Genomic DNA, 18,859 nt, shown 5'->3' with positions numbered 1-18,859 from the left:
GGTCCTGCAGAAATTGAGCACAATTCTTGAGCAATAAAACAAATGGATAATCTATAAATTTAGATTTTTGAGAAAATTTTACAAGTATAAAAATTAGTATTGTATGAAGGAACTTCACAGAGAGATAAACAGGAACACACATTGATTCCGGTATCCATAAGAAAACCGATTCTTCAGAAATCTATAGAAGGCAAAAATCACATGGAAATAGAGGGCACAATTCGATTTGCATCTTTTAGGGTTACTCTGGGGTTGGGAGGAGGTTTTGGGACGAGCAAGATTTTATGCGGAAAAGAATACAACGTGCACTCATTTTTTTAATAACAAACTAATTTGTACTATTAACTACGAGGTATTCCTCTCTAGTTTTAATTAAACTACAATTCTACTTTTAGCGACTGATATTTTTTTGGGCCGCTATAAATACACTTATAACGACCGAGTGCATATCCTTTCGTTGAGAAGTGGTTGCTAAAAGTCTAATTTCTTGTAGTGCCTTACGCTGTCAGCACATCCTATACCTAGCCAAAGGTATAAGACCTGAACTGTCTAATGGATCCACTAGTCTATTGTGAAAAGGGTTCATCTAAAAAGTATGACCCTTTTCTACCCATGGTGGCTACATGGTTTTATGGAGATGTGAGTTATCGCAACTCATGCTCGTCCCCAATCGTTGCTCAACACTACTCCAAAAAATATACTAGATCTTATATTTTTAAAACATACTTCTTATGTTATTTGAGATTAGTGCTCAAAAACTTAACTCAAAGGCTATCTTGGAAATCTCAGTTTCCTTGCTTGCTTCATTTTAGGAAGCTATTACTCTTTTCTAAAAAAACATTTCTTTTAATCCTTTTTGAGGAATACATAGTCCCTATATACTTCTTTGAAGAAAAACTTCAACTTTACTCTTTAATGAACTCAACTCTTAAGTCTTAAAACAAAGTTAAAACGTTTGTAAAAGACTTATGAAAACTTCAAATGAACTTTTCTTACTTGACTCTTGACTTTGATCTTAACTCTTAGTCGAATTAACTCTTAATTGAATTGAATTATGTATTCAAGACACTATGATGTTTTGGAATGAATTCGAATAGCTAAACTTTAGAAAAGTGACAAAATCACCATTTTGGAACAAGTTCGCAACAGGGAGATGCTCCTAAATAATTATTTACGAAATCAGATTTTGAGACAGAGAGTCTGCGTCCTCTCCGTGATACGGACCTAATTTTTGTTCATAGGGGGGGGAACAAACTTGTTTGACGCAACCTGTCCGACTTTCTCCTTCTTCATTTTTCAGCCCCAATTCACCTAACTTCGATTATCTTCCTCAAATTCGTGTTAAATCCCAATGCACAGCATGTACTCAAGAAACTAACTCAAAGCAACCCTAAACTCAATGTAAGGATCTCATAAACTTCTCAATTCAACCTAATTCAAGAATAACATTGAATTTCAAGAATTCATGTCAAGAACATAAACTTCAAACTCTTTAAGGACGAATTGAGCTGAATTAAACATGTTTTGTGCGTGAATGAAAGAACCCAACTCTATGAGAAACTCACATACGTTGTAGGATTGAAATCTTGAAGAAATCTGCAATCCAAACCGATCTTTCTTGAAAATTCTTGCTTTTCCTTGTGTTCTTTCCCCAAAAGCCCTAACTTTTTGTCACGCCCCAATCCTACACCTTGAGTGGACTTGCACTTGAAGACCATTGTTGGCCCAAATGAACCCTTGGCCTGACTTTCTTAACTCAGAGTAAGACTTAAACACAAGAGACAACTCAAGAAATAATTTAAAAATAATACTTAGACAAAATACAAACTCAAGTCTTATCGTTTACAAGTGAAATGGAAAGACCAAAGAAACTAACACTATCTGTCTATGAAGCCTCTAACATAAAGAGGGATATTGGGACAGGACCCTTCAATCATCAAACTGAAAACAAAAAAAAACAATAATCTTGAATGAGAAAGATCTCCTCCGGAATGTAGTGAAACTCACATACAGAATCTGAATTGCTTACTAAATCAACGGCGCGTTGGATGTTGATCCTAGTTACCTGCGTCTGCATCATGATACGATGCAGGCCAACTGATATCAGTGCATTGAATTTACGAGTATGCGAGTTGGATTGGTAAAACAACATAGGCTTGAAAGAGATTATGAAAGAAACACTTACCTTGGATCTTTTCAACTCATGAATACATAACCAAATTCATTTCAATGTTAAGCAATTTAAAAGCAAAAGCATAATAAAGATAAGTTATTTAAAACCATGATGTGATCTCTTTGTGTATAAAAAGATACAAAATAACTTAGAGATGTATGTAAAAATACAAAATACACTGATGTCAATTCATATTCATAATAAAAGACATATCATGCTTCCTCTCAAAGTCTACTTGTGCAATGCATAGATGCAATCCCATACCCTCATTCATACTAAGCAGAACCCTTTGAGGAACTATGAAATTACTACTATAGGAGTTTCTCTAACCGACAACCATCAATATGATCCTAGTGATGGTACAACGTCTTAACTTACGTTGCAAGAGGACCGTCCTGTACCTTGCCGTCAGTATATAACCTAAACTACTCACTGGATCCACCAGTCTATTGTTATAGAGATTAATCTAAAAAGTATGAACTTTTCTTTCCATCATGCTACATGATTTTTATGGAGACTTGAGTTAATATGAAACTCGCATCGCCACATTGGTGCTCAATATTACTCTAAAAAATACACTTATTTTATATGATTTTAAAACAACTTTTCTTGTGATGTGAGATTAGTGCTAAAAACCATAGCTCAAAGGCTATCTTGGAAATTTCAGTTTCCCTGCTTGCTTCATTTTATAAAGCTATAACTCTTTTCTCTAAACTATCCCAAAGGCTCTTCTGAAAACTTAGTTTTCATTCTTGTTCAAATGTGAAAAAAACATATCTCTTAAATCAACTCTTAAGGAATATTTCTTTGAAGAAAGAATTTCAACTCTTTACTTTTTACTTAACTTGAAACTTGATTCTTAAAACTAAGTTAAATTGTTTAGTAAAGACTCTTCAAAACTTTAATAACCTTACTTTGACTTACTTCTTAACCTTTAGACTTAACTCAAAACTTCCTAGACTTTGATTTTAACTTTTCTTGAATTGGATTTTGGATTCAAGGTTCATGATCTCATGTTTATGGACGATTTAATGATTTTACATGTGCCTTAGAGCATTGGAATCAACTAAGAAATGTGGGTACATCACTTAGGAGCTAGTACGAAAGAGTGGGTAATGAATGGGGTGAGCTGACATCCTTGGCGCTCTAAGAGGCGTCAAGCGCCATCCCCAAACTTTAGAGGCCAAGTTAGGGAGCTCTGGCTAGAGCACCGCCCCAAGGACCTACGAACAGAGACTTTCCTGTGGGGCTGTGGGAGGCGCGATGCTCCAGACTCCACGAACAAGCGTTTCAACTTTTCTTCTTCGTTTTTCATCTTTAAACCCTCTAAAGCTCCATGGTTCTTTCACCAAGCACTTATAATCACTAATAACCTCAATAACCAATATATTTGACTCGAAAAGCAACCCAGAAACACGAATTAAATCAACCCTAGGCATGCAACAACTCAACGAACAAGAATTCAACAATGTTCTTCAAGAACTTCACTTTTTATAATGTAAACAACTCAAAATCGATGAATTTATTCAAATTGGTGTGTGGGTGAACTAACCCAACACAATAAGAACTCACATACCTTTTTAGGGATGACCCCCGACAAATTCCACAAGTCAAACTTCGACGATCTTGAACGTTGTTGCTCCATCTTCTTCTTTCTCCCCTTTTCTCCTCTTCTTTTCTCTTCCCGCAAAACCCTAACTTGTTTTTCTGAAAGCGTAAAGTGAATAAGATTATTTTAGACCCCAATTATTACCGACAAATGAATTTATTAGGTTGGGTATGGAAAAGACCAAAACACCTTTAAAATCCCATATTTGGACATTTCCTTAATCCGACAACCCAACTTCTAAAGGGCATATCTCACTCATATGATATCTAAATTATGCAAACTCGGTGGCGTTGGAAAGATTTTCGAAGGGCTTTCCAGCCATATCTAGAACTACAACTGACTCATCCTGATCTAGGAGTTATGGCTGTTTGAAATTGACCAAAAACTCACTTTTTTCTAACTTAAGAAAATTTCCAGATTATAATTCTTTCCAGAACTTACGATTTCAACTTCTATGCTTCTTCCTAGCTGATTCAATTTGCGAGATGTTACACTCTTTTTCTCAATATGTAAACTGAACAAACTTAATTTTTGACCCCAATTGATTTACTAAAAATGGATTTAATTAATTGGGTAAGGAAAAGACTAAATTACCCTTTTAATTTTCGGATTGGACATTTTATTATTCCAATTGGCCAACTTCTAAAGGATATAACCCATTCATCCGAACTTGAAATTGTACAAACTCGAAGACGTTGGAAAGTTTATTCTAAGGGATTTCCAACCATATCTGAAATTATCCCTAACTCATCCTGAGTTAGGAGTTATGGTTGTTTGAAGTTTCACTCACTTTTTAACGTAGACAAATTTTCCAGATTTTCTTATTCTTTCCAAAATAAGAACTTTCAGATTTTAAACTCTGTTCTTGTTCTTTCTAGTTGCGAGATGTTATAGCACCTAGAAGAGCTACTCAAGGACTGGAGAAGGAGCAAACCAACTTTATGCTATTACCAGTCGCCAAGAGCAAGAGAATTCGCCATATGTTGTCACTGATATGAGCGAAGTCTTTACTTTTGATGCATATGACTTGCTAGATCCAGGAGCCAGTCTTTCTTTTGTGACTCCTTATATCATAAAAAAGTTTCATATTCTTTCTAAGCGACTTCTTGATCCTTTTAGTGTTACTACACCTATTGGTGATTCTATTCTAGTTGAGAGGGTTTATCATGATTGTGTCATTTCTGTAAATCACAAGGACACCATGGTCAACTTAGTATAGTTAGACATGGTAGATTTTGATGTTATTCTAAGTATGGACTGGCTTCATGCCTGTTATGCCTCATAGAACTCGAGTAGTTAAGTTTTAATTTTCTAATGAGCCAGTTATAGAGTGGAGGAGTAGTTTAGTATTTCCTAAGGGTCGTTTCATTTCGTGCCTTAAGGCGAGAAAGTTAGTTTCTAGGGGGGGTGTCTATCACTTAGTCTGAGTTAATGACTCTAATGTTGAGACACCACTAGTTCAGTCAATTCTAGTTGTGAGTGAGTTTCTAGAAGTCTTTCTAGATGATCTTCTTGAAGTCCCTTCTGAGAAAGAAATAAACTTTAGTATCCTTCATGATACTTGACCTATCTCTATCCCGCCAAATAAAATGGCTCCACCAAAATTAAAAGAGTTAAAAGAGTAGTTGAAAGATCTTTTTGAGAGTTTTTATTCGACCAAGTGTCTCACCTTGGGGCGCTATGGTCTTATTTGTGAGGAAGAAATATGGTTCTCTTAGAATGTGTATAGATTATCGTCAGTTGAACAAGTTTACTATTAAGAATAAATATCCCCTTATGAGAAGTGATGATCTTTTCGATCAACTTCAGATGCCACTTATTTTTAGTAAGATAGACCTCAGATCTGGCTATCATTATTTGAGAGTAATTGAAAGTGATATTCCTAAGACAACATTCAGGACTCGTTATGGTCATTATGAGTTTTAGGTCATGTCGTTTGGTTTGAGTAACGCTCCTGCAGCGTTCATGGACCTAATGAATAGATTGCTTAAGACTTAGATAGATATGTTTGTTATCGTGTTTATTGATGACATTCTAATCTATTTGATGAATGAGGAGGATCACGCTAGTCATCTTAGAGTAGCTCTCCAAACTCTCGAGGATAGAGAGTTACATGATAAATTCTCTAAGTGTGAATCTGGCTTGAGTCTATGGCATTCTTAGGCCACATTGTTTGTGGTGTTGGAATTTGAGTTGATACTCAAAAAATTGAGGCAGTGGCTTAGACCACATATCCGACTGATATTATTGATTTCTTGGGATTAGTTGGTTATTATAGGAGTTTTGTCAAGGGGTATTCATCTATTTCGTCCCTGTTGACTAAGTTGACTCAGAAAATAGTAAAGTTTCAATTTTCTCAAGCTTGTGAGAAAAGCTTTCAAGAATTGAAAACTAGGTTGACTAAAGTCAGTGTTGACCTTACTAGAGGGTACACATGGCTTTGTTATGTATTGTGATGCGTACAGAGTTGGATTGGGTTGTGTATTGATGCAGAATGACAAAGTTATAACTTATGCCTCCAGACAACTTAAGCTTCACGAGAAGAATTACCCAACCCATGATCAAGAGTTGACTGTTGGAAATATGGCGTTACTATCTATATGGTGTTCATGTGGATGTGTTCACCAATCACAAGAGTCTTCAGTATGTATTTAGTTAGAAGGAGCTTAATCTCACGCAGACGAGGTGGTTAGAGTTACTAAATGATTATGACATAAGTATTCTATATCACTCAGGTAAGGTTAATGTTGTTGTTGATGCCTTGATTAGGTTATCCATAGGTAGTACTATAACATTCCTGAAATTTATAGACTAAACTAGAGTCTTAACACAAAACTAATAAGCTTAGTCAAAGCTTGAAGTTAGGTTTAAAGCCTAGAAAATACCTTTATATACCTTAGTATTTATGTTTTCTTGTTAGAATGTCAACGCCCAAACCCCAAGGACCAACAATGGGTCCTTGAGGAAAGAGCCCAAAAAGTGAGATGGGCAGTGACCCACGAAGGCACCTACGCCCCGTATGTCCACCCACGCCCCGTAGGTAGGGGTCGTGGGTCAAGCCCCAAAATTAGGTTGTAGGACATGGACCTACAGACCTGCAGGATGGACAGTAGGTACATCCACGGACCATAGGTCCTAGGTTGTGGATCACAACTTAAAATTTGTCCAGATTCGGCCAAAGCAAAGGTCTTAAAGTGAATTCCTAATTAAGTTTGTTTAATGTAGGGTCGTTTTATATGGTTTTTAATAGGCATATATAAGACTCTTAAGTCATTAAATAACTAAAAACACTTCATAAAAATCTCAATTACCCAAATCAAAACCAAACCTCTCCAAAATCTTCTCTCTAAAAACTCCATAGAAGAAGAAGATCAAGTTAGGGCTTCAAAAAGTGGATTTTCTCACACATATTTGTTCGATTTCTACATCTAAGATATGTTAGTCTTTGATTCGTGGAAGTTCTTTCTTCCATGGAGTACTCAAACTTCCAATTTCAAAGTAGACCATTCTCTGAGACCTAGGGTTTTCACTCCAAGTCATGGAAGCTCCCACATTAAGAAAGGTTGGGTTTCTAGTAACAATCTTTGTATCCCTTAACTATGTGACCTCATAGGTCTTTAGCTAGTGGATCTACCTAAAAGCTAATACATTTAGTTCTACCTTAGGCAAGTCGCAAACCCAATTTCGGTGTGGGGCATGACACCAAATTCCATGTTAAGCTCACATGGTCTATGTCGGTTAAGGCTTATTCCCAATGTAATTAAAATATGAATTATTAACTATGGTTGCCTAAGGAGTTCTATTTAGCATGTGTAGGATTATGAAATCTTACTTATGATATGATGACTTATACAATAATTACGTTTATGACTTATGCTTTTTTACCAATTTTCTTGATGATTCTCAAACTTGATAAAGTGCATGCTCTTTAACTAAATTGTCCCCTTTTATCATATTTTTATGATTTGTGCATGACTATCATACTTAGTGCAATTTTTGTACTAACCTATACTTCTTCTAAATTTGCACAAAGTGTAGTTTTCGGTGTTTGTGATTATCTTTCTTCTTGTTCAAAGCTTGGATTGACTATTCTCTAAAACTTGTGATGAGTCCTCGTGGATCCGAGGATGAGTGATATTTTTTTGTTCCTTTCATTTCATTGTATTTCATTTCGGATTCCTATTGTAAGGGTTGTGCCCTATTTTGAGACTTTGATTGTAATAGATGTCTAAATTAGATAATGTCTAGACTTTAGCTTTGCTTATGGGAACTTCTTAAGACTTGTGAAAAATGTTTTTTTACTCTTTATTGTTCTTTACTTATGTGATGATGATGCTAAGTGGCTTACCTGGGTGCCTTTAGGGGAATTGTGTGCCTTGGCACCTCTAGGGGGTATCCTTGGGTAGTGACAAACTTGGTAATCAGAGCAAAAAGTTTAGAATGATTCTAGGATAATGTTTCATAAGCCACGTCTAGTAGAGTCTTATTCATAGTGTGAAGTGTGCCACATTTATGAGTGAGTGACTATAATATGTTTAGGAAATTTCACTTCTTTAATTATTCTTGATTTGTGCCTTAGAGTTTAACTCTATAAAAGTCCCTTTCCTAACCCTTCTCTTGTTTCTTCAGAAAATAAATACACAAAGGCCTAATGCATGAAGAGCAGAGGGTGACAATGTGAATAAGGAAGCTCTTCAAGGTAATCAAGCTCCTCAAGTCAATCATGCTCCGATTGATCATACGACTATGAAAAATGTGGATATTAGGTTGACTTAGCTAACATTGACCTAAGCCATGATGGTCCAAGCTCAAGTTGTGACAACTCAAGCCCAAGCCATGATGGTGTAACGACCGGAGAGCACCCCCTAACGTAACACGACATACTTGACCTCTCGGAGGTCTTGTACAAGACCTTATACATCTTTCATCGCATAGACATAAAAATAACAGAAAATTTAAAACTTTTCATAGCATATCACAATGCTAAAACATCACTTTATGTAAAAATCATAAGTACATAGTTAAGACACTAAGTCTCATCTTGTCATCTTAGACACAACTCCAATAGAATAAAATAGCGACACAACCCTTATCAACATAAAAGAATAATCTAAACTGTTACATGAACTTAATTTAAACTCTTGACATGAAGGTCCTCGAATCATTAAGGACACACTTGAACTTGGGAATAAGAATCCAAGCTCCTAATTCTATGAAATACACTTTGAGTAAAAAGATGAACAAGAATGATATTAGTACAAGAATGCACTAAATATGATAATCATGCAAAAATATGCTTTTAAGAGGACATTATGTTAGAAATTATGTATCATGTCTTTAAACAAAACTTCATGAACATTTGATACAATAAGCACAATATATCTCACATACATCATATAGACATGGATATCACTCATAACAACACTTGAAGTCACTTATCTCATTTAAGACACATTCAATAGCTCCAATACATTACCTTTGTTTTTATCTTTTAACTCCTTTCCTTAAGAAACCCTTAAGTAATACTTAGTACAATTTATCACCTTAAGGTCACCAAAGATGGTCTTTCATATGTAGGATTTATCAATACAACCACATATACTCATAAAGTCATAAGCACATCATAGGACATAATGTACACATAAGAACCATCAGCCAAGACAATCCCCAAGTAAGACTAGTGCAATGTACAAGTAGCACCCCACAATACTACTCACATGAAGCAATCCTAGGAAGTCACCCTAAACTTAATCACATCACATTGAATAAGATACAACACATGCATTTAACCTTAGGCATAAGACCGACATACTTCATAGACCTTATATAAGACTCATTCGTTTATCACATCATAGTCATAACTCATTTAGTCTTTATACATATCTCAAGACAACATACAAGTCAATACTTCAATTATCATCATAATGACACAATAGTCAACATTGCATATTTAGAGTTCATTTCATTAATACATCATAAAACCTTACTCATAACCTCAATCTAATTCTACTAGTGCAATGCATAAGTGAAGACTCATAACCTCACTCATACCAAGTAAACTAACAAGGAGATCAAAAACATTTCCACTTCATACATTCATCATTACAAGTATGGCCAACAACATGCATACTAAGTAAGGCCTTAATCATGTAGTCAGAATAAGACCATCACTATGCAAATCATCATAACAATTAGGATAACACCATAATGTCATGCATAAGATACATATATACATATACATATACAACTCACCCTAGAATTCCCTTTAAGAACTACTTTTGCAATGTATAGGTAAAGTCTCATTCCTTTCACCTACACTAAGCAATATCCCTTAGGTAGTCCTAGTTAGTATCCATCTTCTTACTTCCATTTTTCATTTTACTTTTGGGAAACTTCGTTTTAGCCAACATTAGACCATGTAGCTAAACATGGAATCTGGTGTCATAACTCCACATACAAAGAAGTTGCTCTACTTTCCAAGATAAAACCATACATAATAACTATCTAGGTAAATCCACTATCTAGAACCTACGGGGTCACGCAGTTAAGGAACTAGGAGGCTTCTACTAGAAACCCTCTTTAAATGAAAATAGCATTGTAGTTTCCAACTCATGAAAATATTAGGTGAACCTACCTTCCTTTTGGGTAGGGACACCACATTTGGGAAGGGACACCACACTCGTGCTAAGCTAGCTTTCCCTTTTTGAAAATCCTTTTAAGTCTTTATTAAATGTTATTTCATAAGATAGGCTTTAGGAGGTTAACTCCTTATATAACATGTATATTGCTCATAGGTTATATGATGAGAATGTCATTTAATCAAAATCAACATCATGTGAGAATGTCCTTTCACATAATCATAACATAGTCTAGTTTAGAGTACAATTAAGGAAATCATCCAAGAGACTCTTATTCACTTGATCATCATTAAAATGCTTCATTCATACATTCATGTGTGTCTATGTGTACATATATGAGAAAGCCTTTCATATAAACACATTTTAGACAACACATTTTCATACTTCATTAATCATATACTTTACATGCATAATAAGACATAAAGGTGCATATGAGAATTATCCTTTAATTTGACACCTTAAATATATCATACTCATACTCATGCATAAGATGTGTGTGCACATTTGTCAACATGATCACATAATGGCAATAACATGATATTGAGGAAACCACCCTCCACATATTACAACACATGTACAATATTCCTCAAGTCATGAACAACCAATATAGAGTATTAGGGACTATAGACCACACACACTCATATTACATCATAGGAGACCAAAACACCTTCAACATTTGAATAGAAGACTCCTAACATGCATAAGATCACACATTCATATAGGGTTACATAGGTAGGGGTCATTCTACAATAGTATTCATCACTATCAAACATGTAGACCATACCTTACCCTAACATCATCATTCACATCATACTTCACATTATCAATATAGCCTAATCATGATACTAGTATTGAAGACTACACAAGACCTTCATGCTTATGATCATCATAACCACAATTCACATTACATCTATTGCGCTCAAGGCCATAATCACAACATGTATAGACAAAGAAGAATGTAAACACCGCCACCATAAGTGGACCAAACCATAATGGACCAAACCATACAATATCAATCCCAATACTATAGGCTAGAAATTAGTCAACTTACAAATTCTCCAAGCCATGATCATCATAGATCAATCCTCAACAATTCATAATCAATTGATTATATAGCAATATAAATAATCAATATATCACAATTTTATCAACATCTAATCAAGATCACAAGACCCACATTATAGGTTAAATTGAGATATTAAAGATATCATGGGTTCTTTAAGGAATTACATTGAAAATCACCTTAAAACCATTGATTAAACATCAACTCATCATTAGAATGTCTTTGAAAACCTTTTGACAATGAACCCATGATTAGATTGAAAATTAGGAATTTTGATCATAGAATTGCATTGGAAAATCTTTGATATAACTCCTTAGATGAAAGGTTATCCAAGGATCAAGGGTTACCATACCTTAATATAAGAAAAACCCACGAAAGTTTGGAGAAGAAATCACTTGGAGTCCATCCTCTAGCTTGATCTTGAGTTTGGTCTTCAATGGAGGTTCTAGAGAAAATTTTGTTTGAGAGGGAAAGGTTTGATTTGAAGAATAAATTCTAAATTGGGTTTTTATGTTTTTAACTGACTTATAATGCCCCAAAATACGCAAAAATACCGTCCATGCTTTAATTGGAATGTCGGGTGAATTTCCCTATTCACCCGTCACTTGGCCATATCTAGATAGTAAGTTGCAAGTCCATTTGACGATTGCAAACGATGGGGCATCTTCTGGTTGACGAGCCGTCCTGCACTGCCGTGGTTTGTGATTGAGGCCCCTCATTTTGGGTCTAAGGTCCCACAACTAAGTGTGGAGACACGCCCCCATTTGACGGGGCATCAATCAAACAACTGAGCGACGGCCATGGGCGTGGTTTGACACTGTTTTTGGCAACTTTTTGCCCACCTTTGTTCCTCCTCAAGGGCCCTTAGGGTGGTCCTTGGGGAGTCGTGCCCAAACATTTCGACTCTAATACAACCATATAGATGTTAGGGTCCTCTCCTAACATTTTAGACACCAAATAACACGTAAGACATGCAAACACACACTAGCACACATATGACTAGTTTCCAAACGTCTTGGTCGTTTTTTGACTTTTGACTTTCAAACTATTTAAAACGACTACTACAAGTCGTGACACACTTTATTAACATGTTAATAACACTTAAAACACATGCGAGGCTCTATATCATCCTAGTTAATTTGAAGGGCTGTAATAGAACGTGCAAGCCAATAGAGATATTGGGCCTCGAGTGAACACTAATATGAATTCTATATAATAAGACAATGAAAAAACGAAACACAAGTTTTTCTTGTGGATATGTCAATTAATGATTTTTTTGGGGAAAATGTGATTATTAAAAAGATAACAAGTATGTTGCTTATAGTTTGATCTTCAATAATACTCTAACTACTTGATAAAATATATAATGAGTTGCAAAAACTTATTGTAAAGGTGCTAGGCTAACTCCCTTGAATTATGTAATTTTAAATTTAATTGGACTTGTGCTTAGATATTTATATACGTAATATTCATATGAAAACACTTATAATCAAGTAAACAAAATGATTTTGATATAAGTTTAATGCAATTTCATCTATTGTGACGTATTCAACAATAGTACGAAAAACAACAATTTTTTCATTTTGAAGTTAAAAAAAATTAAATGCAGTTATATAACTAATAAAACTCTATCTCTATAAATCCTCACTCGAATATCACGTGGATAATAATTAAGTTGAATGCAAAATTCGTGAAATAGATTACCTTTAGAAAGAACAACAACAATATTAAACACGTGTTTTTTTAACAAAAAAATTATACCTTCAAAACATAGATTGAAGTTGATATTTTTGGGGATAACTTATACGATAACTTTTTTTGGAAAATGTTAGAAGAGAAGTTCAATCATATGTTTGAATAAGCCACATGTAAAATGGTTTTTAAAATAAAAAATATGTGCATCATTTAAAGAATTTTTGTCCAAAATACTAGACAATATGCACCCGTGCTAGCACAAGCCCAATACATATTATTTCTTTATTTTAATTATGTGATATAAATAAAATTTAAGATTTTTTAAATTTTTAATATAATTTTTAGATATTTTATATTGTTAATTATTGTATTTTATATTATCTTCGTCCTATTTTATGTGTTACTTTTCAGATTTTGAAATTCAAACAAATCTATTTCTATGATAAGTTTTTCATAGATCTTTTAAACATATTGAATTATCAATTATTGTAACTTATATTACTTTTAACGTTGTTTACAAATATATAAATTTCATTCCAAAAAACTTGAAGATACCATGAGCAAATTGTCAATCAAACTTAAATTGTTTGACTTTCAAAAAACAAAAAGTGTCACATAAATTGAAATAGAGGGAGTTATACTTTCTACGCAACTTTTAAATAATATATGTTATTGTCTATGCCTCAATTTATATTACACTGACACAATTCAGGAGTCAACTTAAATTTTTATATGACTTTTAAATTTTAGAGTAGTTAATTATAATAATTTATAATACTTTTATGTTATTTTCAAATTATATATGTTATTTATTTTATCTCAATTTATATGATATTGATAAATTTTTTAGGATCCAAGTATTTTCAGTTGTTTGGGATTTATCATATCATATATGTTATTTTTTAGTAATGTATATTACTGCATCATCTATTTCAATTTATGTTGCAGTAATAGAATTTTGAGAATCACTTAAAATTTGCATATATCTTTTAAATTTTTAAGATATTTATTATTGTGATATGTACTATATTCATGACATTTCAAATAATATATGGTATTCCCTTTAACTTAATTTATGTAGCATATATATCAATTTATAAGTAATTATTATAATTTATTTAATATTTTTTTGTCTAACCATCCAACAAAAATATAATTTTCTTTTTCAAGAAAATTCTTAGAGTAACACGTGTTAGTCAAAGAATAAAAAGATAAAAAAGGAGGTGATGTCAAAAACTATTTGAGAAATGATGGGTAATTTAGTCATATCAACCAACAAAAACATAGTACAGTCCAACAATAGAATTTCTGCTGACCAATAATATCATTCCATGTTAATTGAAAATATCCAGTTACCCTCCAAGCTTTCAGGCAGGCATGTTGACCTCCTGCCTGGTTGACTGCTTAAACTGTTTCTCCTATATAATAAGAAACAATGAAAAAAAACACAATTTTTTCTTGTGGTTCTGTCAATTAATGGTTTTTTTGGGGAAAATGTGGTTTTTAAAAAGATAACAAGTATGTTGCTTATATTTTTTTCTTCAATAATACTCTAACTACATGATAAAATATATAATGAGTTGCAAAAACTTATTGTAAAGGTGCTCGGCTAACTCCCTTGAATTATGTATTTTAAATTTAATTGGACTTGTGTTTAGATATTTACATATGTAATATTTATATGAAAACACTTATAATCAAGTAAACAAAATGAAATTGATGTAAGTTTAATGAAATTTCATCTATTGTGACGTATTCAACAATAGTACGGAAAAACAACTATTTTTTCATTTTGAAGTTTAAAAAAATGCAGTTATATAACCAATAAAACTCCATTTCTATAAATCCTCACTCGAATATCACGTGGATAATAATTAAGTTGAATGAAAAATATGTGAAATAGATTACCTTTAGAAAGAACAACAACAATATTAAACACGTGTTTTTAACAAAAAAATTATACCTTCAAAACATAGATTGAAGTTGATATTTTTGGGGATAACTTATACGTTTTTTTTTAAAAAAAATGTAAGAAGAGAAGTTCAATCATATGTTTAAATAAGCCACATGTAAATGGTTTTTAAAATAAAAAAAATGTGCATCATTTAAAGAATTTTTGTCCAAAATACTAGACAATATGCACCCGTGCTAGCACAAGCCCAACACATATTATTTCTTTATTTTAATTATGTAATATAAATAAATTTTTAAGATCTTTCAAATTTTTGATATAATTTTTAGATATTTTATGTTGTTAATTATTGTATTTTATATTATCTTCGTCCTATTTTATGTGACACTTTTCAAATTTTGAAATTCAAACAAATATATTTCTATGATAAGTTTTTCATAGATCTTTTAAACATATTGAATAATCAATTATTGTAACTTATATTACTATTAACGTAGTTTACAAATATATAAATTTCATTCCAAAAAACATGAAGATTCCATGAGCAAATTGTCAATCAAACTTAAATTGTTTGACTTTCAAAAAACAAAAAGAGTGTCACATAAATTGAAATAGAGGGAGTTGTACTTTCTAAGCAACTTTTAAATAATATATGTTATTGTCTATGCCTCAATTTATATTACACTGACACAATTCATGAGTCGACTTAAATTTTTATATGACTTTTAAATTTTAGAGTAGTTAATTATTATAATTTATAATAATTTTATGTCATTTTCAAATCATATATTTTATTTATTTTGTCTCAATTTATATGATATTGATAAAATTTTTAGGGTCCAAGTATTTTAAGTTGTTTGGGATTTATCATATCATATATGTTATTTTTTAGTGATGTATATTACTCCAGCATCTATTTCAATTTATGTTGCAGTGATAGAATTTTGAAAATCACTTAAAATTTGCATATATCTTTTAAATTTTTAATATATTTATTGTTGTGATATGTACTATTTTCATGACATTTTAAATAATATATGTTATTCCCTTTAACTTAATTTATGTAGCATTGATATAAATTTAAGAGTAATTATTATAATTTATAATATTTTTTATGTAACCATCCAACAAAAATATAATTTCTTTTTTAAGAAAATTCTTAGAGTAACACGTGTTAGTGAAAGAATAAAAAAGGTAAAACCAGAGGTGTTGTCAAAAACTATTTGAGAAATAACGGGTAATTTATTCATAACATTCAACAAAAACATACTACAGTCCAACAATAGAATTTCTGCTTACCAATAATGTCATTTCATGTTAATTAAAAATATCAAGTTACCCTCCAAGCTGTCAGGCAAACATATTGACCTCCTAACTGGTTGATTACTTAAACTGTTTCTTATTATATAAGAGAATTTCTTAGGGTCAATCAAATATTTTAAGTTGTTTGGGAATTATCACATCCTACATGTTATTGTTGTGTCCAAAAGCGCACGTAAATGCGTGTGGTCACTCAAGTAGTAAAGAGACTCTTTCGAGCCTAATGTTCGTACCCAAGGGACTTCAAATCAACGAAAAACAATTTTTAATGACTACCTAAATTCACTCAAGCATCAATTATATTGAGAATTTTTTAAACTACTAATTTAACACTAGCAAGACTTAGTTACTCTAAGTAAATGATTTTACCTAAAATAATACACAATTTGGAGAGATATCCCAGGGTTGTAGCATAAATTTATTTCCGGTTCAATGTGATTTTATCCCAATGTTCAAAGGGTTAACTCACTGCGAGTTGACAAAGTTCATTTTACGATGACGATCTTCCAACCTCTAATCGTCTAGCATCATTGACAACCTAACTACTTCGTTGAGCGGGGTTAGGTATGAACCAACAAAGGAGCACTAACCATTCATCTTGCATTTCAACCAAATATGGTGTATAGGTATAATGCTATCCTACACACAAAACAATCTAGAACTCACCCTAGAATAACACACCTCTTACATTCTTCGGTCTATCCTTCTATTCGTCTTCCGAGATCAAGAGTGGACACTAAATTCATTCTAATGTTGATCAAGCATTAAAATAGTGAAATAAGGATGCAAGCACACGATATATAATAGCCTTTATCACACAAGGAAAAAGTTCACATTAAACCATCAATCATATCTACAACCCTAGGACAGGGGATTTTATCTACTCATAACACAAAATAGCAAGATGGAATGTATTAGAATCATACAATTCTTTACCAAGATGAAGAATGAGAAAGGAAAAACCTAGAATATGGCACAAAATCATCTTTTATTTTAGCTCCCGTCTTTTTGGAAAGTTCCATGTGCAATAAGAGGACACTTAAACTATTTATAGTCTAAAATAAACATGTGGGCTAACTTTTGTGTTCATGCTGCGACGCAGACTTGTTTCCTCGCACAAATCTTCTCATGGGCGGAATGACTCCACGATGCGCCTCTATCGTGAACCCCCTTGTTATGGGGAATTTCTTCTCTGCATGGATGATTGACTCCGCACGCGGAGTCGCTCCTTTGTAGTGTAATTTCCAGCTTCTTGACGCTTCTTTTCCGCCATTTCTTCTTCTACATTCCGACCTTTGTTCTGTTGCCCAAATTTAGCTAATTTTCCAATGATTTTAGACCTGAAAAATCTAATCATATTGGTTTGAAGATGCAGAATTAAAAGATCTCAAAACTTGACTCCGACATCGAAAATATCCTCAACTCGGCTATATATATTAGATAAAATGGTTGTTAGGCATATAAATATGCCTAAGATCAGTTATTTGTAAGATTTTTATTGTTTTGATATATACTATTTTCATGATATTTTAAATAATATACGTTATTCCCTTTAACCTAATTTATGTAGTATTGATATAATTTTAAGAGTAATTATTATAATTTATAATAATTTTTCATGTAACCATCCAATAGAAATATTATTTCCTTTTTCAAGAAAATTCTTAGAGCAACATGTGTTAGTGAAAGAATAAAAAAGGTAAAAGTAGGAGGGCATGGAAAAAACTATTTTAGAAATGATGGGTAATTTAGTCATAACATTCAACAAAAATATACTACAGTCCAACAAAAGAATTTATGTTGACCAATAATGTCATTCCATGTTCATTAAAAATACCTAGTTACCCCCAATCATGTGTTTTTTTGTATTTGTTTATTATTATTTTCTCTCCCACAACTTGATCTATTTATTTTATTAGAAAAAATAATACACAATATGTGTATTCGTCACCGTTCACTTATTATTCGAACACGAATTGTTAAATTCTCTCTCGAATCAAAACACAAAATAAATTAATTAAAGATACAAAACAAGAAAAAGAAATGAAAATTCATGCACGCTATATATAGAAGTTTTCTATGTGAAGAAAAGTTCACAGTTAATTGCATATTTCTTTGTTCTCTTCGTTTCTTATTTAGTAGAAAATTATTATCTAAATTTCAATGCTAAGAACGTCGCGAAACATATCAATGGTTTGGAGATGAATCATTTATGAAAATTCTAAAATGATTTCAAAATGTCATGGCAAACAGATCCCCAAGAATTTATAAGGAGTGAATAGATGTGATTTATGACTGAAGAAACATGAAAGTTGAAATTGTTGTGAATATTCGTAAGAAACTAGTCTTTTTAATAAATAAAATATGTAGCTTAATTAAGGGGGTATTGATTCTATAAAATTATACAAATAATATTGAAGTATTTATATGATGAAAATTGTAAGAGGAA

The 18,859-nt window shown here is 32.5% G+C and overlaps 1 long non-coding RNA gene across 1 annotated transcript; it reads right to left on the bottom strand.

Annotated features, from left to right (window-relative positions):
• Positions 1-1,986: 1,986 nt before the first annotated feature.
• On the bottom strand, positions 1,987-11,952 carry LOC138348399 (uncharacterized). The gene is made up of 3 exons (XR_011221001.1): positions 11,836-11,952; positions 3,750-3,880; positions 1,987-2,071 (listed from the first exon to the last, which is right to left on the bottom strand). It is a non-coding gene; the product is annotated as an uncharacterized lncRNA (long non-coding RNA).
• Between the last annotated feature and the right edge of the window lie 6,907 nt (positions 11,953-18,859).

The sequence above is a fragment of the Solanum lycopersicum genome, chromosome 5 (genome assembly GCF_036512215.1).
Source record: "Solanum lycopersicum chromosome 5, SLM_r2.1".
Lineage (NCBI taxonomy): Eukaryota > Viridiplantae > Streptophyta > Magnoliopsida > Solanales > Solanaceae > Solanum > Solanum lycopersicum.
The sequence above is the reverse complement of the archived record's forward strand: the minus strand, read 5'-3'. Positions and strand labels throughout refer to the sequence as shown.